The 26,743-nt window shown below is 37.8% G+C and overlaps 1 pseudogene; it reads right to left on the reverse strand.

The window, feature by feature from the left end:
• Positions 1-3,541: 3,541 nt before the first annotated feature.
• LOC122327273 lies at positions 3,542-26,006 on the reverse strand (annotated as a pseudogene).
• Between the last annotated feature and the right edge of the window lie 737 nt (positions 26,007-26,743).

Consider the following 26,743-nt stretch of genomic DNA (forward strand, 5'->3'; position numbering starts at 1 on the left):
GGCTTGATGTTTTCAATACACTCAGCTGCAAACTTTTAAAATTGGCATGTTTGATTTTATGAAGTAACGCGAGTCTCTCATTGTGAATATTTGATTCTCAATCATCTTGTCAGAGGAAATAACCATCCAGACTTTAATATGATACATCGCCCTCTTAGGATTCATAAAGTTGTATTTTACATCTTTATCCTGCTATACAGATGATGCTTTCAGGCTGTTAGCAAAAATCGGAAACTTCAATTGGGAAGATTTTTTATTACCAGAATTCTACATCAAACAAAAGACTAATTGCACGGCATCATGAGACAAGCCTTAGGCTATTCTCATTTTATTATTTGCCTATTTTTCCTTTTTCTATCAGCATGAGAATGAAACGGCCTGCAGAGATGCTCTGATACTGCTAAATAGTTCAATGCCGCTGCTAGGTCAGATGTCAAAATCCATGCTCTGTTTATCAACACATGGCATGATTGGACACCCTGGATCTGTTTGGCTATTACCACCCAAGCTCAATCTGACAAGGGCATGCTTGATGTTTCGGTCGGATATTTATACATGCTTGCATTGGCCTTTCTTGTGGTAGAGCCACAGAACCTGTGACAGTGTGGCAGAAATTGCATGCTCCGGTGTCGAATTAAACTGTAGATCAAGTGTGACAGGTCGAAGTGCGCTTTTGAGGGGACAGGGAGCCCTGGGTGCTTTATGGGGTCAAGGTGGCTCCATTATGCATTAGCCTGTGGACAGAAAAGAGAAAATTCTAGTCCAAAGCCGCCCTCCTTTTGCCGCAGTGGCTGTTAACCTTTCCGCTGGAGCGCCTACCTTTCATATCCGAAGGGGGCTGTAAAAACCAGCAGCCTGTATGCGAGAGGGGTCTGCTCATAAAAATCAATTACCCTGATTAGGAGGCGATTTGCAGAAGTCCTTCAAAGCCAACAATGAGAGGAAATAAAAGCAGAACTGAGTTTCTGTACGACTGTAAAATTTCAGAGAACGATTTAGAAAATTAGTGTCGAATCTCGCCGCTAAATCCCTCAGGAAGTGATCTGGGGAAACACTCGAGAAACAGTTTTCGAGAGGAATAACAATCGAGTTTGAAAGCTCTTTGAGGATGTGACATCATGTTTCCATGGCGCTGACTTACGTTTCCTGGGGCTAAATTATACGTCTCACCTTTTAAAGCAAAAGATTGCACACAAGAGGTGAAATGGCCACGTGAGCTCCGCATCCACCCCTCTGTTCATTTAAATCAGCCATCAGCTAAGAAGTGAAGAGCACCTGAAACGTAAATGACAGCAGCAATTGATGACTGAGTATTGTAGATCAGTGGCACTAAAATGTCATTTTACATGTGAGGAGTTTTGAAGTGAATTTTGTGATACAATCAGTCAAGAACCACTTTAGATGTTGGGAGGGATGTGCTGTTGCCCCCCTCAATATTCACATATTTAGTATTTAACTGACTGTTATAAACTAAACTAAAAACATAAAAAGACTTACTTGAAATAAAATAAACATTAAATATATGAATATATGAATATATAATTGATATAAAGTATATAATATATAGTGTGTGTGTGTATGCAAAATAAATATACACATTACACACAAACATTATGTAAACAAAAACTTTTATTTTGGATATATACACTGTATATATATTTACATGTGCATGTAAAGTGTATATGTATTATGTATATAGAAATAAACAAACACATTTGAGAAAAATAAGTTATTTTAAGTTATTTATAACTTATTATATATATATATATATATATATATATATATATATATATATATATATATATATATATATATATATATAATAAGTTATAAATAACTTAAAATAACTTATTTTTCTCAAATGTGTTTGTTTATTTCTATATACCTACATAACCTGTATGACCTTTTTATTCTTTGGAATATAAAAAAACAAAAACAAAGCAATATTGGACACCACCGGTTTTCATTATAAGTGACAAAATGTGTTCCACAGAAAAAAAAATTTACGTTTTGAACAAGGTGCAGTTAATTACAATTCATCACTTTAAAATTACTGGTCCACTCCAGTCCTTAAAATATGAAAACATGTTTGAAAAATGTTTGTCTCATTTTGTTTTAATGAATTCAAAAAAGCTGCTGAGGCCAATGGTTAATTGTTAAGCCCAAAACAAAAAGTACGTTGTAGCCTTTCGTCATCCAGGTTAAATACTTATTGTGCAGAGCTATAGAAATTCTCCTAATTCTTCTCCGAGCCACTTCATCTTCTCTCTACATACTGTATTTGTCATACTGGGAATTCTTATTATATCCTGGCAGAACAATGGCTCGGGTGCAAGTGATTCTCGCTGTGGCTCTTGTCCAAGAGACACAGTGTGGCAATTCATTACCCCTGCAGAACTCAGAGGAGCCGGAGTGATTACCCCCATCCATTTCAGACAATAATGGCTGCTGATACGCTGCTTCTCTGCCGTTCAATTCAACAGGACAAAGAAGCGTGTCTTGATATCCGTGCCAGGAGGTATTTTGTAATTACCAGGGAGAGTGTTCTCGTCTGAGTCAGCTGCTTCTGCAGCCTGGGCTTCAGTGGCTGATGTCCGCTTCGGTGTGTGTGTGTGTGTGTGTGTGTGTGATGCTGTCTGTCAGCTTTATGTTTGAGCTCCTCTCTGCAGAGCTGGTGTATGTGTGGGGGGTCGAAGGGTCATTCCTGCTGTGCATTTTTATGTATCCGTCATTTTTGACTTGGTATATTGAACAGCCAATATTTAAAAAAATAAGAAAGGGAAACCGTATAGTTTTATATGATCACAAAATCAGAATTCCACTCAGAATTTTAAGATCAGTAATATGTCTATTATGCACAGGCTAAATTTTAATATAGTAATATTATGGAACATTATTACAATTGTAATAGCATATTTCGTTATTGAACGAAAATATTTTAATTAGTGCTGTCAAATTATAAATTGTGCTTAATCGCATCAATATAACAAAGTTTTTTGTTTACATAATATGTGTGTACTGTGTCTATTTGTTATGTATGTTGACACACACATATAGCATATTATTATAATATTGGGGAAACAGAAGAAAGCATTTTCAAGTTATAAATTGTTTCAACTTGTACTTTGACAGCCATCTTGAAAATGCCTAGGTATTTGTCATACAGAACTACCTCAGGTTAAGTGTCAGTCGGGTGAATGGACTATGACATACTGTGTGCCTTTGCACACACAGGGCTGGTAAATCATTATTTTGACATTTAATATTTAAGCGTTAAGGTACTTCAGAAACTCTGAAATAAGTCAGATATTTTACACCTTTATTCATGATGCTGTTCACATGCCTTGAAGTTTTCCGCTTAGAAGCACTGCTTTAAAAACGTTTTCATTCATTTTCACACAACGTGTAAAGAATCAAACTTGCTGTCTGTATTAATCAATGCCCAAAGACATTAAAATAGAAATGAATGCGTGATATGCTTTACCTTAAATGTGCTTGTGTGAGTTTAGAGACCCTCAAAAATAAAGACAGGAAGCACTGACATGTTTATATAAAAATGAAATCTTTTTTTAATGGTGTATTTGACGATCCATTGTTGAAATGATGAGAAAAATACCCAGAGCAGATGAACTGGATGTGATGAATAAATGCACCCGAGAGCAGAGCTCAAGGGTTCGCTAGTGCTGCTCTTCCACGCTTACAAACACACATTCTTTCGCAAAGAGTTGAAGTCGATTTGCTAGACTTAAATAAAGCCAGAAACATACTCTAGGAGAGCAGGTGAAGGCAAATGCCTCAAATTTAGGAGACTGTTCTGAAAACAGTCTGGATGCAATTTATAACGCAAGATGTGTGCTGCAATCTTAGCATTAGCACAAGGGGCGCTATAGCGGGCTTTAGCACAGTTTTCTCTTTTAGTTCAACAACATCTTGGCTGAGCAAGTTTGAAGAGATTATGGCTAAGTTAAACCATTTAGTTACCTGAATAACAACGGTTTAATGCAACAGACATTTGAAGGTGACTCTGGTGAGGGTTTTGAGGATTGTTAGCGTCGCTGTAGAGTATGTTCCTGGCCTAACATTTGACAATTGGAAGAAAGGACTGTTTTTATTAAAGCACACCAATACTCTATTCAGATTGGCTGGAATCCGTTGTTGAATTAAGACTGAGAAACACTTGGTCATTGAACTATTTTGCAATGAGACCAACAATTACTACAACCCACTGAGGGTTTCCTTTAAGAGCATATCAGCTGAAGGGAATGACATTAATAAAGGGCCGCCTTCATAAAGATCATACAAGTATTATGCGGATCGTTTATGAGAAGACGTTTGTTCCTGAATAACATAACAACACTCTAGGTTTGGTTAAATATGCAGTAAGTGAAGAGTAGTCTGTCTTTATGGTTACTGAGAACACAAATTCCCATTGCAGAGCATTAAGTAAATTCAAAACATCCCTCATAAAACCTTAAGAGTGAGTTAAAAAGAAAGGACACATTTCCAGTAGGGTAATTCTTCCTGATACCTTATTCACATACTGTTTACCTTGAAGTTGTTGCGTAGTCATCAACTTAGAGGAATAGTTTACCCAAAAATGTCAATTTTGTCATTATTTACTCACTCTCATATTGTTTCGAATCACTAAGTCTTTCGTTTTTCACTGAAACATAAAAGATGACACTTTGCAGTCCGTTTGAGCTGGTCTACACCGTACAACGAATACTTTAAATCTAGAAAAATTAAATACAGTTTAGGTGCTCCACAGCTCCAGTCCATTATCACCGTCATTGCTTGAAAAAGAGCAGCTTGAGCATTCTGCAAAACATCTCATTTTATGGTCACATGGATTAGGAGAGAGTAAACAATGATCGAATTGTGCAACTATTCCTCAAAGACAAACAACTCAAAGATTTACATAAGGGGAGACATGTGACATCATTGCTGTCCCCTTACTGGTGATAGATTCAGTCCCTGAGGACCATGGCAAGAGATTGGTCATGAAACACACGCTCGCACACATTCGTACAGAAAAAAGTAACACCCAAACGTGCTTGCATACTTAAAACAGTCATCCTCAATAGAATGCTCAGAATCTCAAACACACACACACTCATCCTCCATCCACCAGCATTCTAAATAATGAGTAGTCTCTGGGAATTGGGAATGGTGGTGACATTTATAAAGGCTGCGTTTGCTGCTTCTTTATTCTGCTCTTGCGTTTCACAAGCTCTCTCTGTCACACACACTTACACACAAACTCCACGACGCTCCTGCTATTGACTGACACACAGGCGTCATTACCGAGTCAATCGCATTCGGAGTGCACGACTTCGCTTAGAAATGCAGAGACCATTCTTACTAAGTGTAAAATAAGACACAGTTTCCTCTTTGGATCTCCACCACGTTCCCGCTTCGGCTACCAAGAAATTGGGTGCTGATGACAACTCGGGCAATAACCACGCAAAACATCTGTCGGATCGGACAAACGAATCACCTCTAACATTCGGTAAAGTTATATTAGTACACTTAGCTCACGGGATTTTCGCATACAGTATGCTGAAAGCTTAAATAATGGCTATGGTCCACGCTTTGTCTGTCCGTCCATCGAAATTTGCAACCAACGTGCAAATACACATGAAAAAGGACTACAGAACACACCTTTTCAAGTCATCACTGATTATGAAAAGCTAATAAATTGCATCCAATAAGTGTTAGGCAGCTCTGTTGGTCTCAGTGCTGTGAGTTTTACCTCTTTGAGGGACGAAAAATCCCTTTTAAAAATAATTAAAAGAAATAAAACCATAACAAACTAAAAAATAAAGAGACAGACCGTCATAGTCACAAATTCATGGCTGAAATGGCAGCAGACATTTAAGCAAATACCTCTATACAATTTCATTCGGTTCATTCTTTTAAAATCTGCAGTGAATATAATTCCGATAATTTTTACGTATGTTTTTTTTTCTTCTGTGGGCGAATGCGTCTGTAGAAGTCTTCACCTCTTAGTTTTAAGTTCAGGCTCAGTGCTTTAAGTTAGTCAGTCATTTCTGACCTGACAAGCAAATTCTTCGCAATATCGGCGAAGAGCGTCCTGCATTTGGAGTCATTCCTTTCCGAGATGACCGCAGGATATCCGGAGCGCAACAGAAGGGGGGGAGGGCCGTATTTGATGGTGGCGCTAAAGTTCTGTCTCTTTCTCGTTCGCCATGCTCCTCTCCCGCTTGATTTGACCTGGGGATCGCAGCCTTTTCCTCCTCGTCAACCTGTATTTTCTGTCCCCCTCCCCCCAGCACTGCTACCAGCGATTGATGATGTGATTCATGTAGTCCTCTGTGGGTAATCTGGACGCCTCGGACTCCGGCATGTCATCCCTGAAAGCAGGATCGGAGCTGGGCCCCGACGAAAGGGGAAGAGGCGGGCTGGTTCTTTAGGCGCTGCTCTCTTCGCTCGATTTGCCGCTTGTACATGTAGCGCTGTTGAAAAAGATCCCTGGCGTGAGTCGTACAGCTGCATGTCCAGGTCGTTGAGCTCCTCGATCCGCTGCACCGTGTCGTTGTCCAGGTCCACGCCGGCGGCCCGCGTGCTGTTGTACTGCATGAAGGGTCGGATGAACTTGAGGCGGAAGGTCCGTTCGAACAAGTACTGCGTTTTGCGCTGGAACTCGGTCAAGCCAAGAACGCCATGTCTCGTAGGTTCTTCTTGGCCGACTCGAGCAGCACCTGCGCGCTTTCTTCTCTGGGATGAAGGACATGTTGTAGCAGCCCACCAGGCTGAGGTCGGCCAGCATGCGCACCTGTCGGTTATTTGCCAGGTTGTACGGACAGTCCATGAACTGTTGTAACGTGCAGCCCGACCAGTCGGTGCCCTCGTAGCATGGGGGCAGCTCCTCAGGCGTCGGCGTTCTTCCGTCGCACATGTGCAGGGAGGTTTTCCACGTGGCTCCCACGCTGGACGTGTCTCCACTCACTTAGGTACCGAGACACAGGGTCCCGTGAACAGGGTAATGTAGTAGAACTTCCTGTAGGATGACAAAAACAGAAATTATTAGGACATGGGTAATCAGGACATTTTTTCAGTTCGACAATTTAGTGTGATATCTAGTATCTATCATCACTTGTGAAAACATGTCATCAAAAGAATTTTGAATTGTTGAATGGTTTTAAAACATAACCAAGAGACAGCAATGATATTACCATGATCAACGCACAGAAAAGGACAAGGACATCTTAAATAGTCCATGTGACATCAGGAGTTCAACCGTAATTTCACTAAGCTACGAGAATACTTGTTTTTGTGTGCCAAGAAAGAATAACAATCTATTCTGCAGTTCTTCTCCAAGTTACCATCTTCCACCATTTTGGAGAGTAACCGAGAATGTAATTAACTTAATGAACATTGTTTGCATTTAGTAGACAGCACAAACAAAAACGCTTATTAACTTGATTATTTTCTGGGTTACTCGGCGAGAAGATTTGCTAAATAATTTCTGTTATTATTGGTTTCTTGCTTGTTATTATTTCTTTTTTGCTTGTGGCTTTGAAAATTACAATTGAACCCCTGATGTCACATGGACTATTTTACAGATGACCTTGCTACGTTTCTGTGCGTTGATCGTAGTACTATCATTGCTGTCTAAAGAGGGTCAGAGAGCTCTTAGATTCCATCAAAAAATATCTTCATTTGTTTTCCAAAGATCAACGAAGGTCTAACGGGTTTGAAACGACATGAGTGTGAGTAATTACGACAGAATTTACATTTTTGGGAGAACTACCCACTTACTAGTCAACTAATTTTGCACATTCTTACAAGGAAAATAACTTCGAATTCTAACAGCTGGGACAGAATATTGCTGACACGACCGTGTCTTCAACATTTTCCGCACATGAATTTTTTTTATGGGTTTTTATTGACTCATTAAAACGCAAGAAGTGTGTAATTTTTTTTTTCTCATAAACCTGAACTCTAGCTACATTATTCACATCATAAAAATCTGCATTGCAGTAAAAGACCAGCAGCAGCCACATGGTAATCTTTTACTGGTAGGCAAGAATCATAATATCCTCGCCTCCAGCTTAAAAATTATTTGAGCGCGTGTGAACACAACCAGTCGTAAAGAGGAAGTGAACTGTAGAGCTCTTGATTCTGATATGCTTCAGTGAGACTTCATAATGCAGATGAAAAGAGCGTAACACGTCCCACAACACCTCTCTTCCATTCTGAACCTGCACTCCAACACCAAATTAGTGAATTCTTGGATGTGTCCCTCTTGTGCACTTGAGCGTCGTGGTGCAGAATGAATCAGACATTAGTGTAGCGAACGGCAGAGACTTATTTATTTTAACAGCTCTGCTGGAGATGCATAAATTTATTCATCTGTGAAAGACAGGACTGAAAACGGCAACAAGTCAACCACAAGCTCACACATTATGTACAGCGCTGACCCTGAGGGTAAATCAACAGAAAATTCAGCAAATTCATCAGCATATTCAGTTTGTTTTTTACCAAAACACATTTAAAATTCTTAAAATAACATTGCCATAAGATATTAAAGTGATATTGTGTTAAATTCAAGCTGAGCTATGAGCATTATGCACAGTGATGACCCTGAGGGTAAACACACAGGCGAAAAAATCTCTTTCTAATCAGTATCCTCAAAGTGTTTTTTATACAAAATAATTGAACATCTTTCAAGTAGCATATATTAAGAAGATGAAATAATATTCTGAGTTCAATTACAGATAGACCTTTATGTTAAATGTACAAAAGACAGATTTTTTTTTTAATATCAGTATTTTAAATCTTCACATTTATAAATACTCCATCACTACTGTCTGGCACTTATAACACACACACACAAGAGTCCAAATTCTGCTAAAAGATTCAGTGTTTATTCTCTCACACGCGGTTCAATATCCTACAGCGTGTCAGAGCAACTCCTGTGGAGAAGACGGTGTTAAAACACACTTCCAAAACACTCTTTCTTTGTGAACGTCACTCTGTTCCTGTTCTGTTAGCTTTCAGCTGTCCTCATGTGATGTCTGTTCATACATAGATCTGTCCCAGACAGGTGACGGAGTTGAAAAAACATGCAAAAAATGACCAGAAATTGAATACAGAATATGTTTATGTTGAACAACAATGCTGTTTAAAATAATAATAACAATAATAATAATTATTATTATTATTTATACAAATTTTTAATGTCATGCTGGTTTAATTACGCATTATATTTGAATTCATTAAATACTTTGATGGCATCTATCTATAAACTATAAAGTGATCTAGAATTTATGAAATAAAAAATAGTGATATTTTATTAATAATACTACAACTAATACATGTAAAACCTCTAATAGTAACTATATAAATAAATATATATGTATATATATATGTATATATATATATATATATATATATATATATATATATATATATATATATATATATATATATATATATATATATATATATATATATATATATATATATATATATATATATATATATATATATATATATATATATATATATATATATAAAAGAAATATAAAATAACACAAATGTTTCTAATTATGAATATTATACTCAATAATAATAGCTATCATCTGCCATAACATCACCTTTCACTATCAAACTAAATTTTACTTGATACTGAAAAGTCAAATTACAGAAAACTGTACAAAGAAGCAATAAAAAAGAAATCGAAAGTATGAATCTATATTCTAATGTTTAGGCCAGCAGGTACAAGAGCACTGATGTGTGTATTTTTCTGAACACATATGAACGGACACACACGCACACAGACACACACAGACACACACAATCACTGTCAAAATTGAACACATAAAGGATGCGTGTGGCCAATGGCATGATGCAGTTTAATGCTTTCAGAAAGAGCCAACAGGGACAGAATAGGCTTAAAAAACCACACACACACACAGCGCAGAGCTCTGACTGATGGCTCACGTCAAATCAAATAAGCTGAGCTGTTCTGATATACAGCAGCATTCAGCATAATTCTAGCAGAGACCCAGAAAGAGCGAGAACACCAGCGTTTAACCAGAATTTCCATCCCAGCGTGTAGCAGCCTGGAAATATACATAATCTAGCGAATTCTCCTGATCTGAGAGCACAGCAGTTGCTCTTTCCTCGTCTTTCTTTCTTCTGTTTAATGTATTCCCTCCTGTTGGTTTACACGCTCAGCGCCACCCTATCCGATGACCTTTTTCCTCTGTTTTCAATCATGGTGTGTCTAAAGCCACACTCCTCTGGGGCATCGCCGGCTCGTGAGTGGATTACTAACATGCAGTTCACACCACGGCCACTCGGTGGAGATATACACACAGAATTCTCAAGGATCTGGGTGTAACTAAGATGTACTTGCATACGCTGCCATTAAACACAAATTTAGAGCCTTAGTATCAGTCACATTTAACTACGCTGCACTCAAGCAGGATTTCTAAGAGAAAACTAATCAGCCACATGTAAGAAAAAAGAGACCGGGAAAGCTTTGATGACTATTTTACTCGTTTATACTTAATACTTTTGAAATAATATATAAAATATATTATATTTATATATTATAATATAATAAAATGTTATATATAAACATTTACATACATGCATGCATGAATTAAATACAAATATTATTAAAAAATCAGCTACACTGTTTTAGGAAAGACAGGAGAGCATTAATGTCTTTTTTTTTTTCTTTTTTTTTATCATTCAAACATTTTAAATAAGAGCTAATTATAATTATGTGTGCACATTTTTAATTCTTTTGAAATGGAAAATAGGTATCAAACTAAAATATTTTGATGCCTAATAAATTGTAAGTAAATAAATCAATAAAAATAAAGATAAAATAAACATAACATCCTAATAATATATGTTAAAAATGTAACAGCTAGGCCCTAGAGAGACTAAGAGCAAGAAAAGAGGGAAATGGTCATGATGGGTCGGGGTCATCTTCACTGTCCTAGTTAGTGCAACAGGGAAAAATGATAGAAAATTGCTGGCACAAGCATATCATGATGCCACATGCAAACTAAACGAGACTTATCCTGTAGCAAGGTCCTTCCTGCATATCCACGGACAAACAGAGTCACACACACACACACACACACACACACACACACACACACACACTACAGGGACCTACACTATATACACTTTCTATATTTCTGTATTATATTTATAATATATAGGGACTGCTTCAAACATCATCACTGTCACTTGTCAACACCACAGAAGAGACAAAAATAAAAAAAGAATCATTTGGGAGGCTAATTCAATAAACGTACAGATTTAATGCAGCCGATGCAAAAAGAATAATATACGACTGCAGTAATTATTTCAATCATAAAATAATTTTCTTAAACGGAGTATTTGTGTCTATTTTTGCGCCCAAATGGGAGAAGGCTGATGCGGGCGCTATCCATTAATATCAGCACCAGTTCTCCGCTGTATCGTAAATCTGACTGTGAGGGAATCTGGGGAAATCTGAGTCTCTCTGCAAAGCGTCATTTGAAATTTATGAGCAATTTCCTCAGTCACAAAAACAAACACCTGGAGGGAAGCAGTGCGGCAGAGTCACAACTCACCACAAAACACCCTCGTTCTACATCACTCAACCTCACGCTGCTTCACTTCATCATTACAGTGAGCAAATCATGTTAAAGACAATTACCACAACAGGTATAGTTAAGCAAGCCCTGTGAAAAGAAAGAAACCATTCTCACAAAACCGAATTTGCTGTATGATGTGGGTTGCCACTGGATTTTATATTATTTTATATTTAAATATGAATCCTGCTTATTATGCGTGTTTGAATGAACGGTTCGTGAAACAGTTTCGTTTACTTCCACTGCCTCAATATATGAGTACATGAACACATGACCTGCTCTGAGAGTTACTTCATGAGTACATTACAGTTTTTTTGGAGAAAAAACATTGTCATATGTACAAACAGAAACCTAAAGGTCTTCACAGAAACAATAAAATAAAAACTTCAAAATAATTTTAATTTGAACAAACTGTGACAGAACAATATCACTTGTATGGATAAAGTTGTTACTGAAATTTATATTTAAATGAATATTTACCAGAAAAACTACATACCAGAATATATTCAGCAGAATAATGTAAATACGCAGGACAATATTTCCTGAAAGGAAAATAAATAAAATACTAATACATTATTTTGTATAAAATCCATTAATTATTGATGCTTTTGATGATTGATTTAAAGAAACCATTGAAATGGAATCCACAAAATTAATGGAAAACAGAACGTGGTAAAATGTTTTTAATTGCTTTTCACAAATTCAATTAATTAAACATAATTTTTGATAAATAAAATTTTATTTAACCATTGAAACAGCCTAGTCAAAAAAATTGCATTAAAAAAAATTTAAACAAATAATAAAAAAAATCAGCACATCCTTAAGTCATAAGCTCCCAAATGCTATGGAGAAATGAATGCTAGGTGGAATGCTAGTCCCTAAATATGGTTTGGATCCCTTTTTTAATATTTTTATGGAACTATTACATACATGTTATTGTCCATCACTATGTAAATCCTGATTTTAAAATGGTATATTTAGGTTTAAAGGTTTGTTCGAATCTCTAACCACAGGTATGAGCAATTATAACAGTGATGATTGCTTTAGCAAACACCTCTAATTAAAATCTATTAATACATGCTGTACTTACCTTCAGGAATCTACTTTAGCAACTAAATGTGTTTGGGTAGCACTTAACTAGCAGCATAATTTAGTACATGTAGTTCAACATAGATCACCAAACTGAATATCTGGAGCCCAGCTTAATTCTCAGAGACCTGTCATGTTAATTGCAGTTATCGTGATTTATGCAGATTATTGCTGATTGAGTCACTTCAGTTCAAAACCTGCTTAGAACATGAATGCAAATGTAATTCTATTGATCTCTTTCACTGTGCTATCCGCCACGTCGACGCAAACACAATCCTCGTAAAGTGAAAATCGCATCTTCAGCCGTACCAAACCCCATGACGACGCCAAGCCATAAGACGGGCCATATGAAGACGCGCTTCTACCACTGAAACCCATCTGCATGTAAAATGACTGCTGGGGATAATTAATGTCTGCGAGGAAGACTGTGATTCGATTAGGAAGAAACTGTTTAATGATGTGTATAGTTCTGAACTGTCACTTAGTTTGGAAATGGCTAATGGCCATTTGGTCCTTCGATGCGTCGTGCTCGAGATAATGGTCAGACAAAACAGACAAACTGGTGGATCAGCAGCTTGAGAGAGAAAAAGAGAGAGAGAGAAAATGGAAATACTGTGAAACATTAATTTAAAAATATTTTTTTCTTGTGATTGCAAAGCTGAATTTTTAAGCATCATTAATTTTGTGTCACATGATCCTTAATATTCTGATTTGCTGCTCAAGAAACATTTCTTTTTATTAAGGTTGAAAACAGTTGTGCTGCTTAATATTTTTAGCGATATTGTGATATGTACGTCTTTACTGATACTTATGACCAATTTCATGCATCTCTGCTAAACAAAATGATTTATTTCTTTCAATAGTAATATTAAAATGTACAGCCCCCAGTCGTCTGAATTGTAGCGCTGACACACACACACACACACACACACACACACACACACACAAACACACACACACACAAACACACACACAGGCGCGCACCAAAATGAGTGACGTCTTTAAATCAGACCTCACACATCCTCTCCAAGACCGAAGCCCTGAAGGGCAGAAAAATTTAAGGGATTTTGGGAATGTTATTAAAACAAGAGAACATTCATCCATACATCTTTCTTTGTGTCAGCTGCTCTCGTTCTGTCTCTGTAGGTTTAACAAAGTCGCTCACCTCAGGCTTGTCTGGATATGTAATAACAGCATGTCTGAAAACGTTTCTGTACAGCAGGGCAGAAATCTCCCTCTCTCTCTCTCTCTCTCTCTCTCTCTCTGCCAGTCCCAACTCAAGCCCTGAGCTAATTAGGATGTGCTGATTGATTAGGCTGCAATAATTAGCTTTTGTGATGTAAATGAAGCTCCCATTGGTCTGAAATTGATTAGCCACTGTCTGTCCCTGGGGACGAGGCGGCGCAGCGTTCCGGATTGAGAGCCACCGCTTGCGTCCATCTCTCTCGCTCAGACTCAGACTCTCAATGTTTGTAATCAAATACGATAATGGACTTCAGTGAAGTGCTGTAAAAAGAAAACTATCGATGTCTAAACAACTAGATATTTCTCTCCGCTCTGAAATGATACAATGGTACAGCACGGGAAATACAGTGGAAAGAATACACATAATATAAATGTAAATATGTCAAGAATCCATAAACTAATGAAATTGTCGTGTAAATGTAGAGACGCAGAAAGCACCACGGGAGTCTGTTGTTTTCCTGTCTTGAGAGGAAAGACGTTTTTGAGTTCTCCCGAGGAAGGAACATGCACTGCTTCTACTCAACCAACCCCTGACCCCAAACCTGAGTGCGTGTCTGTGACTTTTATTTTTCATGGCTCTCTGGATCGAAGCCTGAAAATACAGTCAGTATAACCGAAGTGAAACAGGAAGAATTCCCTATACTCATTATACAGTCAGAGATGAGAAGAGTATGTCGTGAAGGCTGTCCCAACCCTGTTATGGCTGCAAAGATACTGCTTTTGCAAAAAAAAAAAAAAAAAAAAAGACCAAAGTGCATGTATCCTTTAAGGGTAAAAGCATATGCTGAACACGTAAATTTGAATTTTGCCCTGTGATGAATAACAAGACATTTTGTTGCTTCTATTTCTGGGCCATTGTGTCCTGGCCACTGTAAAATACGGCGCCTGATTGGTCCAGAATTTCACTTCGAAAAAATTGTATATTCAGCGCTGGAGAAATGTAGTGGAAACCTGTTTCTTATTTAATAATGTCTATGAATTACAAATAAAGAAATATTTGGCCTAATATTGGCATCAGGTATGTATTTTATACTTGTTAAAGTAGCATGCTTAGTAACACTGTACAAGTACAAGCAAACTCATTTTCTGCAGTCTGCAGTTTATATCTCACAATTTAGACTCTTTTTCTTGCAATTCTAAGAAGCTGGGAAGTTAGAATTATCATATAAATTCAGAAATGAGTTATAATTGAGTTAAACTGGGTTAAAAACCCAATGAAATTTCAATAAATTTAATTAAAATCTCACAATTAAATTGTGAAATTAAAAATATATATTTTTCGGTTCCATGACGGAATCAGAATAAACAGTTGCTTAAACAAAGATGTAAACTCAAATTCTAAGGACAAAAAGGCTAAATAGTAAGATGTAAACCTGCATTTGTGAGGAAAAGTGAAAATTATTGGATTATATCTTGCCATTCTGAATTTTTTTTGGAATTGTGAGAGATGTGTCTGAACGTGGAAACGAGCTTCAATAAAAACGCCATATGGCAACAGGAAAGTGGAATATTCCTCATTCTGAGCCACCCAAAAACAGCTTCGGAAAAATATACAATGTGTCTCTAGGCTCACAACAAATTCGCTCGCTATTGGCAGGTGGAGCAAAATATTCACTGCGGACCCTGGATACACCGCAACTGTAGGTCTGTTTCCTGAGCACCTGGTCTTGATAAGTGTTGGCTGGTGGATGGTGTTTTAGTCAGCGCTGAGATTTGTTTGAACAGGTTGGGTGTATTAATATTTTTACCCCAGTGACTGATGATGCAGGTGTTCTATTGGCCGAACACGACGAAGTCAATCACGGCTCACAGCTGTGCCGCAAACTTCTCAACCTCTGGCTCAGAGCAATGACATCAGACAATGACACGTTAAGACAGATTAACTGTAGGATACACACGTACACACCCAGGACGTGCACACAAACGCGCAGAATTCTGGGAAAACTTCTGTATCTAGGGCTCAAACACATTCACGCTGACCCATGTTGCATCAGACCAATGGAATGTTTTGAATGGAAGCAACTGTGAGTTCAGCTCAATGTAAACGTCCTGCTGACTGCCAAATATTCCAGAGTTGTTAAGAAGTCTTTCCGAATTGCTGTCTCCACAGGGATCAGGATTCTCAATCTTCAAACAAATGCACACTACAGAGAATCTGAGGCCATGACAAAAAATGTAAGGAAAATAAACCATGCTTCAATTGTCTTACATACAACTAAACACAGCAGGAAACTCATTATGGTCTGAATAGCAATGTCAGAACTGTTGGAATTCTGGCTCGCTGGACTTTACTTTTCTTTTCCTAAAAATGATCTGCAGTGCTCAAAAAGTGGTTCATTCGCTGCCAAGATGATGCCAAAGACAAAGAACTACAAATAAATAAATAAACATAATATTTAAATGCACTACTGTTCAAAGGTTCGGTGTCATTAAGACAAATATACATATACATATAAATAAATAAAAATTAAAATGCCTCTAAAATGTTTTCAACACTGTCCTGGAGCATCCCAGCACTGTCTCCCTCATCTAACATCCCGATTCAACTCATCAGTTCATTAGTAGAGACTGAAATGGGTCAGAAAAGATTATGTGAGTCGAGAGAAAATATGACGCGTGCCAGATCCGTGTCACGTTCAGCAGTGACAGCTCTTAAAGAAATAGCAGACAAATACAAGCCAATAACCCAGCTGCTGTGATGCCTGTTAATCAAGAACAAAGAACAAAGAAGAAATCAATAACTTTTATATAGCTGTAAGTACTTACTTTATTAATTCGATTTTTTTAATGGATCGACAGCACTAATATATATAAAATAAATATACACAGAACACAAACACATATTATACAAACAAAAATGTCCATTTTGATGATGATTAATCACAATAATGTATATATATATATATATATATATATATATATATATATATATATATATATATATATATATATGTGTGTGTGTGTGTGTGTTATATAATGTTATACAAAAAAATTTAAATACACAAATACACAATTCATCCAGCCAAACAGCTTTACACCATAACATGCACTGAGCTCATGAAGAACTTTAATTAGGTAGATATATTAATTCTGAATGGTGGCCCACAGGTGTGCGTGTGAGAGAAAGAGAGACGGAGGCTGTTGTTTTGTGGCCTGTAAGACTCAGCGGCCGTCCTCCTGCTGGGTTCTTATTAGAGACAAGGTACATGAGATTCTGCTGCTTCACGCTGATATGAACTGCAGGTACTCTTGATAATTGGCGGCGCTAGTTGAGGACATGCCACACTCTTATCCGATATGGGAAAAATACTGTTTTACCTCCACCACGGAGAAGAGATATCATGCCATTCAAATCGAAGGAGAGGGACATAATAAGATAAAATAATGAACTTAGATGTCACGTCTTATATAACACACATTTTTAGCCACAAATTATGCACAAACACACACACAAGAAATGCTCAAATCTCAGTAACCTGCCACAAAACTGTCTATCTAAACAACATAATTTGGTATTATATCTGTTCCAAACAAGGCGGTTAATAATCTCGTTTATCTGTCATGGATAACAATGTCAAAACATCTCAGAATGCAATGTGTTGACAGAAATGTCAATTATAAAAACAAGTATATTTCATTGCAGATATAGCTGTGTGCCGTGCACAACCCTGGTTGAGATTCGACCGTAAATTTGCCTGCAAAAGTTTTCGTGAACGCACTTTTTGGCGTACTTCAGATTTATGCATGCGTGGTGGTGTAACATAATCAGCTACTTTTTGTCAGGAGTGACGCAATAATAAAACAAAATCTTCCAAAATACTAGTGCTGTGTGCTTTAACATCTACTACAATAGTGATTGTGAGAAGCGCTCTCACCTGAAAACATAATGAAAACGTCATCTTTTTGAGCCGCCTGCAGATGTAATAATCATAAATGTGCATACAATTTGTGTCACGACTAGTTTGACGGGAGTTCAGCACTCTGCGTTATGTGTATATTGTGCCATGTATTTTTAATAGTTATTTTTAAAGAGCCTGTCTCAAGACGGAGCGGTCTGCTGAATTCATTTGCGTTCTCTCGAGTGAATGCATTTGTGTATGTGTGTGTGTAGCTGAGTGAAAGCGTTCTGTGTATCGGCGTTCTCCTATGTGCTGAATGCTGCTGAAATACGTTGTAATTATAAAATTCCCTTTATAAAAAGTCCCCACTTGACTCGTTTTTGAAGAGTTGTTACTTAATGTGAATTCAGCAAAAGAAACCACTTAATCATAACCGATGATACCGATGTGTACGCTATATACAGAGTAATTGTGCGAATACTATGTTATATGAATTGTATGTAGTGTGGATGTCCAAGCCAATCTCAAGGATCAGGATCAGACTCTGTCCTAATCCCGATCTCAATTTTACTTCAGCTGCCGTGCCGGTGTTGTGCAGCGTGGCGGTGTGCACCATCCAGAAGTCGTCAACCATTTAAGGAAAAGATGCAGAAATGCGCATGTGTGACGTATAAAAAAAGCTTGTTTTAGCACCTCAGACACTTTTGAGCTTGTGTTTAACGCATCCGATCGCGCACTTTAGTAACGAGTCACTCGAAAGAATCATTGACTGTTTGCTTTTATCTGCTATCATATGAGACGTCGTCCTCATAACTAGTGCGATTAATCACATCCAAAAAAAGTTTTTCTTTACATCTGTGTGTACTGTGCATATTTATCATGTATACATATATACACACACATACAATTTAGAACATTTTAGTGTTTACATGTAGATATTTATATTCATGTAATACAAGTATCGGATTGGGACTCAATATTCAATGCCTCAAAACCTGACTCAGATATCTCTAATAATATGTAACTACTTTTGTAATGCTCAGTATCTGAAGCAAGCCAATACATTCATTAACCATCTTAGGTATCCCAAGTTTAAAAGTTTTTTTGAAAGGTTTTTCCTCAAGGAACGTGTTTACAAATACAAAATAAAAAGAGCTAGAATTTTTAATAGAATTTTATAACTAAATTTCTCCAAATCTGTTCTAATTAAGAAACAATTGTATGGAGTAAATCTCAACAATTCCTCATTTCTCTATTCCTTTATAATAAGACAAACAGTCTTCCACTAGGGGCAGCAGAGGTCTTTGTGCTGGACCGTGACCCGACTATGGCTATACTCTTGTGCAGAAAAGTGACCATATCGATATCACGCACACAAACGCACTATGGGCTCATGGGAATTTGACTGACAGGTTACAGGGCTCCCCACACAATCTATCACAGCACTGCAGCATGTTAAAGAGGACATATCGATGTGCGCTACCTTATTCCACAGACCTGACAGCTGTCATGGATATACATCCCCTAAAATTCCCATCTTCCTCCCGCATTCATCTCAATCAGACAAGCGCTGGCCCCTCGACTCGCTGACTGACAGTCACAAAGTTAAAAGCCCTTATACACTACAGACAAAAAGCCCACAGCGTCCTCATCCCCCTGTTTACATCTTCTAAACACTCCTCGAAGAGCCCATTGACTCCGCTTTGAGGAGCGTGCATGTGACGCCTCTGAAAGGAGAAGGTTGACTCACTTCTAGAAATCTGTCTATTTTCACACTGAAAAGAAAAGAGCTCCCGACGACGTGCGCTTCAAACGCAGCCAAGTTTGACCACAAAAGACCCTAATTTGGAAGGAACTTGAGAGCCAATGGAGCTTGAGAGCATTCCATCGAACCCGACACTTGGCATCGAACCCGGTCTGGCTTGAGATAGTGAATGAAGGCTGACACTCGGTGAGAGAGCTATAGATGACAGGCCGTTTGAGTGACAGGCCTCTTTTCAGAAATCACTCGCTATTGAGACGCGAACACAGAAAGTGGAGACGTCTCATTGTAACAATGACCGCTGATGAGGTTCCCACAGGTCCGCCGCCGCACACACAAACGGCTCCATTTTGGGTCGTCGTTTTGTCTCTATCAATACATTTCGGCTTTTGACGAAGCTCGGTTTCTTCTTCGGATGAATCTCGTCTCACCTGCACCTCCCCAGAGCCGAGAGTGAGTCATGAGGCCGGTTCTATCTCGAGCGGTGCAATCATTCTCAGTCGCAGCAGAACTCTCATGATGTACTGATGTAAGATAAACCTCCACAGAATACGTGTGCACCCAGACACTCACGCTCACAGCTGCTCGGTGCCTCATGGGCCGTGCTTTTCACAGGCTGTGAATTAGTCCTGCCACTAAAAAGCTGGGCTGTCATTTATAATGCGCTCAGACGTCTTCCGCTCACATCTCCTCTGAGTCACTCTGAACTCTGTCTGTTAGCACTCACAAACACAACTAGAGATAAGACAGAAACGGGTGATTAAAAAAGTGCTGACTGAAATTTCATCTTTGATTTCGTGTGGACGAGCTCGTAATGCGGACGTTCGAACACAAGTGCCCACGTAACGCACAAAAGGGCGATTCTCACAAATACCACCGAGATGTGTCATATTTCACCCCAGAATCAAAAACAAGAAATTCCATTTTGCATAACAAAACTGAGGTCTAATTTCAAATGTGGTAATACTTTACTTAAAGATTTATAATGCAGTATAAAGGGTTATAAAGGGTGTAATGCATTCAAATTATTTATAATGTGCATTGTAATACATTAAATCTTTTTGTAAATAATTATAACCGATTAAGTGTGAAAATGAACTGATAAGTTATAATGCGTTTACAATTATTCATTAGATTGCATTAAGGTGCATTACAAGGCATATTTTATGCATTTATATATGCATTATACATAAAGGCTTTAAGTAAAGTGTTATTAAAAAATCTTTTATCCAGATAATTTTCAAGAACGTATCTACAAAAAAATGCTACGTTTTGTAGCTTCATTTGTTTAGATGTTTAGATATTTTATTGTGTGACTCTTTGCCATTGGTTCACCAGCAAATAGTTCTCATGAAACACAAATTCATCTTTAGTTTATTAGACTCCCTTGACCCGACCTTCTCTCTGACACGCGCATGTCCTCACATTTAGTTAATTAAATACGACACCACAGATATGTTGTTCTAATGAAAAGCTATTATTGTGGGAACAAATATTTGCACTCTCTATTACTAGCAAACACACACACAACTGAAGCCTTTGAAGTGTCAACAGGAGAAAGGAACAGAGTACAAGAGAAAAGAGAAAATCCACGGTGTGTCAGGAAGAAAGAGAGAGAGACAGAGACAGACAGAAAGAGGAGAGAGAATTTCAATTAGCTTTTCTAATACCAACAGAGGGCTGGGCTGGCAGCCGGAATGATTTATCAAAGTTATTGCTTCTCTTAATGAGAAAACATGTCACACGCCTGGCTTTGTAGAATGACAAGCTAAAACCAAACAGAGGGAGGAAAAAGGGCCTTTTTCTTAGAGGGTAAAAAGCACACATACACACACAACTGGAGGGAGATGCACCATTGGAGTAATAACAAAGCCCTTCTTCTCAAAGCGGAGGTAAATATCAGGTCTGTGCACTCTGCTCAGCAATCATTTCATAATACCCAATCCATTATTAGAATATTAATTGCACTCTACATACCGTCATTTCTGTGTTTGTACGTGTGCTTCTAATAATCTGCCAATGGAGAAAGTGAACTCTGTGCCCGTGAGGCTGTTCCTGCAGTGTGGGAGGGTTCTGTGGCTGGCAGAAACACAAAGCTGTGATATAACTGAGACAAAGCGCTGTGTAGTACTACGGTGAAGAAGATGCCACATCAATGCAAAATACCTTCCCCATACAGTGCCTTTTAATATTCTAGACAGCAATGTAAAAATTAATACAAAAAATATTATACATATAAGAATAAGAATAAGAATAACATGTAAGTCATACATTTATCTGTTATCTATATATATATATATAAAATATTAATGCTTCTTAATACAAATATTATATATTACCTTACAAATATATATTATCTTACAATCTTAATATAAAAATTACATATACAAACACATACATGTATTTCATGATTTACATACTTTAATATTGTCTTACATATTTTAAGTGATACACACACACACATATATATATATATATATATATATATATATATATATATATATATATATATACATACACACACACACATTTTTTTTTTACTTTTACAAAATGAAATGTACTATTTTAATAATAATATAAAAATATAATTTCTCAATTGCATTAATATTATATATATATATATATATATATATATATATATATATATATATATATATATAACAATAATAAATATAAATAAAGTGTCCAAGCCCTACTTGTAAGTCAACAATTTCATGTTTCTTTTCATTTTATTCAAAGAATGTTAAGAGAAAGAGGCATCTGAGACAATGTTTGCTTTTTTTTAATAAAAAAGATGGATTCAAAAGATGGAGTTCCGTTGTCTGATGATAAAGTACAGCTGGCCGTGGCTTGCCTGAGAACCCAATGTACAGACACATGCTGTTATCAACTCAATGAACAATCCTGATAAAGATTAATGCAAACTGCAACACTGAGAGCCCCCGGCAACTAGGACACTCCACAAGGTTAGTGGGAGACCAATCTGAAGTAGTTTTTATCTGAGAGGCAATATTAGTCTCCTCTATATGGATCACCTGGGTGAATAGATACAGCATTTCTTTCTGCAAGTATTATTACGAGAGCAAGATCAATGCAACCCAAAAGCCACAGGTTTAAATGCAGCCATAAAAGCTGATGGCCAAACAAACAAACTGATAAATAATGAAAGTGGACCCACGAAATGGATAGAATTAACAAGTCTAGACTGAATGCTTACAAAAAAAGGAAAACCAAAATCATCCATCCCTCTCCTTCTCAAAACATATGAACCCACGTGAATCTAGGAATCTACTTTGCTGATGTCACTTCCTTCTCCGAGGACAAAAGGTAACAGAGTTCTGTTAAACATTGTAATATATCCAGAATCACACACATTTCAGCCATACCTGAAAATACATGTGCGGCAACACAGCAGGAGGGATAGAGCAATTTCCACCCAGGACCCTGCTGTCAGATCTGGTGTGTGTGTGTGTGTGTGTGTGTATACACAGAAAAAACTCAGCTTGTTGCTGTATGACTCATGCAACACAATATATCCCACTGATCACAGAATAAAACGAAAACTCTTTGAATTTGCAGCGGATATTCATGTCATTCCACCAAGGAGAGGACGGGGCGACTTCAGAGTAGAGAATCAAAAAAAAAAAAGAGGGAGTTGAAAGTTTTGAAACACTGAAAGAACCTTGTCACGGGTGCCGGAGGGAATTCTGTTCAAAAAGAAGATCTGGTGTCTGTCAGAGCATGTGTAGGGGCCAGGAAGACGAGAACAAATACGTGAGCGGCGACAAATCAAAATCATAAAAGTAGACGCTTGTGCACTTCACAGGAGGGTTGGTTCCCGCTGGCTGGAGTGGGACCGTCTTTAAAAGCCATCGTCCCGTCGGCGGCACAGTGACACTGACTGACATTTTGCCTTCTGCTGCCGCCCATGAGAGTGCTTATCCCAGCTGTGACCCACATACTGTACTTAATCCCGATACTACAATACAGACGCACTTAACCACAAGATCTGCTTTCACACACACAAAAGAGCTGGCTTTAGTGGGAAAAACGAGAGGAAGCGAAAGGAGAGGATAAAAGAAGAGAGTAGGGTGCAGGTAAAAGTACTGACTTCTGAAACGGGCATTGGCCACGTAGAAAGAAAAACACTGTCAAAATGGAGAATTTTGATAGAAATCAGACTCCGATTTATTTGAGACAGGACGGAAGTGACTAAATATGATGTTAAAAATAGTTAACTGCATAATTCACTCAAAGTGCAATAAATAGCAACTACCTTCCATATATGCGTAGCAAGAGTTGAACCTTAAAAGAGCATGTGATCTTAATTCATTTTAAATAAATAAATGAGTGCTGCCAAACGATTAATCGTGACATATATCGTGTTGCGTGTATTTATTATGTATATATAAATACACACGCATGTATATATTTTGAAAATGTTGACATATATGTATTTACATGCATATATGCATATTCACGTCATTTATCTTATTTATAAATATATATTTCATGTAAAAACATGAGATATTTTTCATGAATATATACATGTATACATATACGAAATAAGTACACACAAATGGACAGCACTGAAATAAATAAATGCATTTGATACTGATCCCAAATGTGATCGGTAATAGTTTAAAAAACGTTTAAATAGAGATGAAGTTGTGTGAAAAAAGGAAATCCATAATGACCCTCATTTGCATAGAAGGGAGACATATTTGCGCTGAAAATTGCTTCATTTAAATACATCCCAGTGCTATTTCAGTGCATTTAATGCCTGATTAAACTAGATTATGGGTGGTTAGTGAATAAGACACAGGTTTTGTGATGAAATACCACAAGCACAACTGATTGTTTAGTGAATTCACCCCACAGTTTTTCCACATGACAGCAATTATGTCAAAGGAGGGGTGAGGGTTTCCTTCTCTAGATGCCCAGCGGTGACCTCCGAGCTCCTGAGTAAAAGAGAGAGAGAAAGAGAGAGAAAAGAAAACTTTCTCCGGTTGAGAGTGAAAGCCCCAGTGGGAGGATCTCACTTTCTTTCTTTTCCTTCCTCCCCTCACTGCTGTCTGCTTTTATGACAATGAAAACACCACTGAATGACCTCACGCTACAAAACACGCTACACATTGGTACTGTAAGACGACAAGAACAGCAGAAACTACAGCACGGAGATGGTATCTTATCACACACAGCTGTGGCCAAAATTATTAGAACACCAGTCTTTTCAAGAGCTAAAAAAATGGTTTATGTCTGTTATTTCTGGTAGTGTGTAAGTAGGAAATATCAGTTTACATTATCAAACAGTTTTTTTCGGAAATAATTATAATAATCCTGTGAAATTTTTGCTTGCACAAGGAGTGTGACAATAGCCAGTGTGTCACACAGAGATCTGACCTCATCATCATCCAGTTTGTCCGGAATGACATGAAGAAACAGAACAAACTGAGAAGGACTGAATCCAGAAGAACCGATACTCTCTAAAATGGCGGAAGATATAACTCAGGGGATGGTTGAGTGAATTTTGATATTCTCGAGCCACTGATGTCACATGGACTTTTTTTACTACGTTTCTGGACCTGGGATCATTTCAGTTGCTGTCTACGGAGGGTCAGACGGCTCTCTGATTTCATCAAAAATATCTTAATCTGTGTTGTGAAGACGAACAAAGGTCTTACAGGTTTAAAACCACATGAGGGGGGAGTAATTAATTATATCATTTTCATTTTGTGGTGAACTAACCATTTCAGAGTTTTGGCATTTGTGTAAATATGATGTTGTGAAATATAATAGATTTTCTTTATCAATTAAATCAACATTTGGTGCGGTCACATTTGCGTTTAAGGCAGATTTTGCGGGTAGGTTTCAGATCAGATTTCTGTAAAAAGAAATGAAATTAAATGAATCCAGGTGTTCCCTAGTTCGGAAAACAAAATGAAACAACGCAAACCCAAAACAAAATGAAAAAAAATACATCTGGCCAACAAAACAAAGCACAACAGACTAACAACTAAACTAAACTAAAATAAAATAGAAATGCAAAAATTTTCTCACACTGCTTGAGAGCAAAGTAATTTAGGGCTTTAACAATAATTGTAGGAACAATGGTATTTGGACAAAAAGCAGTTACCATGGTAAATTCCCAAAAGGAAATCCAGGCTCAAACCGCCCACCATTCTCTACACTTAATCTCTTGTTCCTTGTCCTCTCCTGTTGTAAAACAGGCCGAGGGGCAAGCCACATTTTTAATTTGCCATGAGGGAATTTGGGAAACTCTCGAGCCTTCACGCAGTAAAACCCTTCAGCGCTTTAAACTTCACACCCTCTGTCTCACCCTCCATCTCTCCCACTCTCCGAGCTGAAGTTTGGCTCTGAACCCCAGCACAGCTGCGGGGCAAAGTCCTGTCTACTCAGAGCACACTCTCGCCAGTGTGCCATGCATTAAGATCTGTGCGTGTGAAGTTACGCCTGCCAGTTTTGCTTAACATTTTATCACTTATCATGTGGAAACACGCCGTCTCTTTTTCGCAGCAGATTAAAAAAAGCCTGTCCCCGCTGTAGGACACTGCACGCTTCTGTCGGCTCAAGGGATGCCTTCTTCCTTGACTTTTCTGTCACTCGTCTTGAAAACTTCTGCAGTGATGTAGCTCAGGCGGGGCACGGCATCTTAATGAGCTGGATATTCCAACAGAATTCCCTGCTGGTGGAATGAATTTGACAGACTGAAGCAAACACACACAGAGTCGAGTTTACGCTCCTGAGGCGATGTGAACCTGAGTAACTGATGTAATTAGTTGAGGTCCTCCTCCGCTGCAGGTGGGCCGCACTCTCCAGACAATTATATAATTAGTCCTGAGGAACTCGTTACTGGAGCACATTTTAATATGAATGCTGGCGTAATTGTGTCCGTAATTGTGATGCAAACTGACTTGATGATATCGTCTCTGGAGCTCAGGACAGCCTAATGAAATGAATTCAAACCTAAATGTTTAAAAGAATCAAACGTGGCTTCAAACTAAAAATGGGGAATTGGCTGAGATGTTTAAACCAATGCAAATCCCTAAACTAACATACGGTAAGCTGATTGGTCAATAGAGAAATACATTTTAGGGATGCCCGTTAAAGCAGTATTGGTTTTCAGTCGACTTTAGAGAGATTTTAACAATGAAGTGAAA

Source organism: Puntigrus tetrazona, chromosome 2, assembly GCF_018831695.1.
Source record: "Puntigrus tetrazona isolate hp1 chromosome 2, ASM1883169v1, whole genome shotgun sequence".
Taxonomy (NCBI): Eukaryota; Metazoa; Chordata; class Actinopteri; order Cypriniformes; family Cyprinidae; genus Puntigrus; species Puntigrus tetrazona.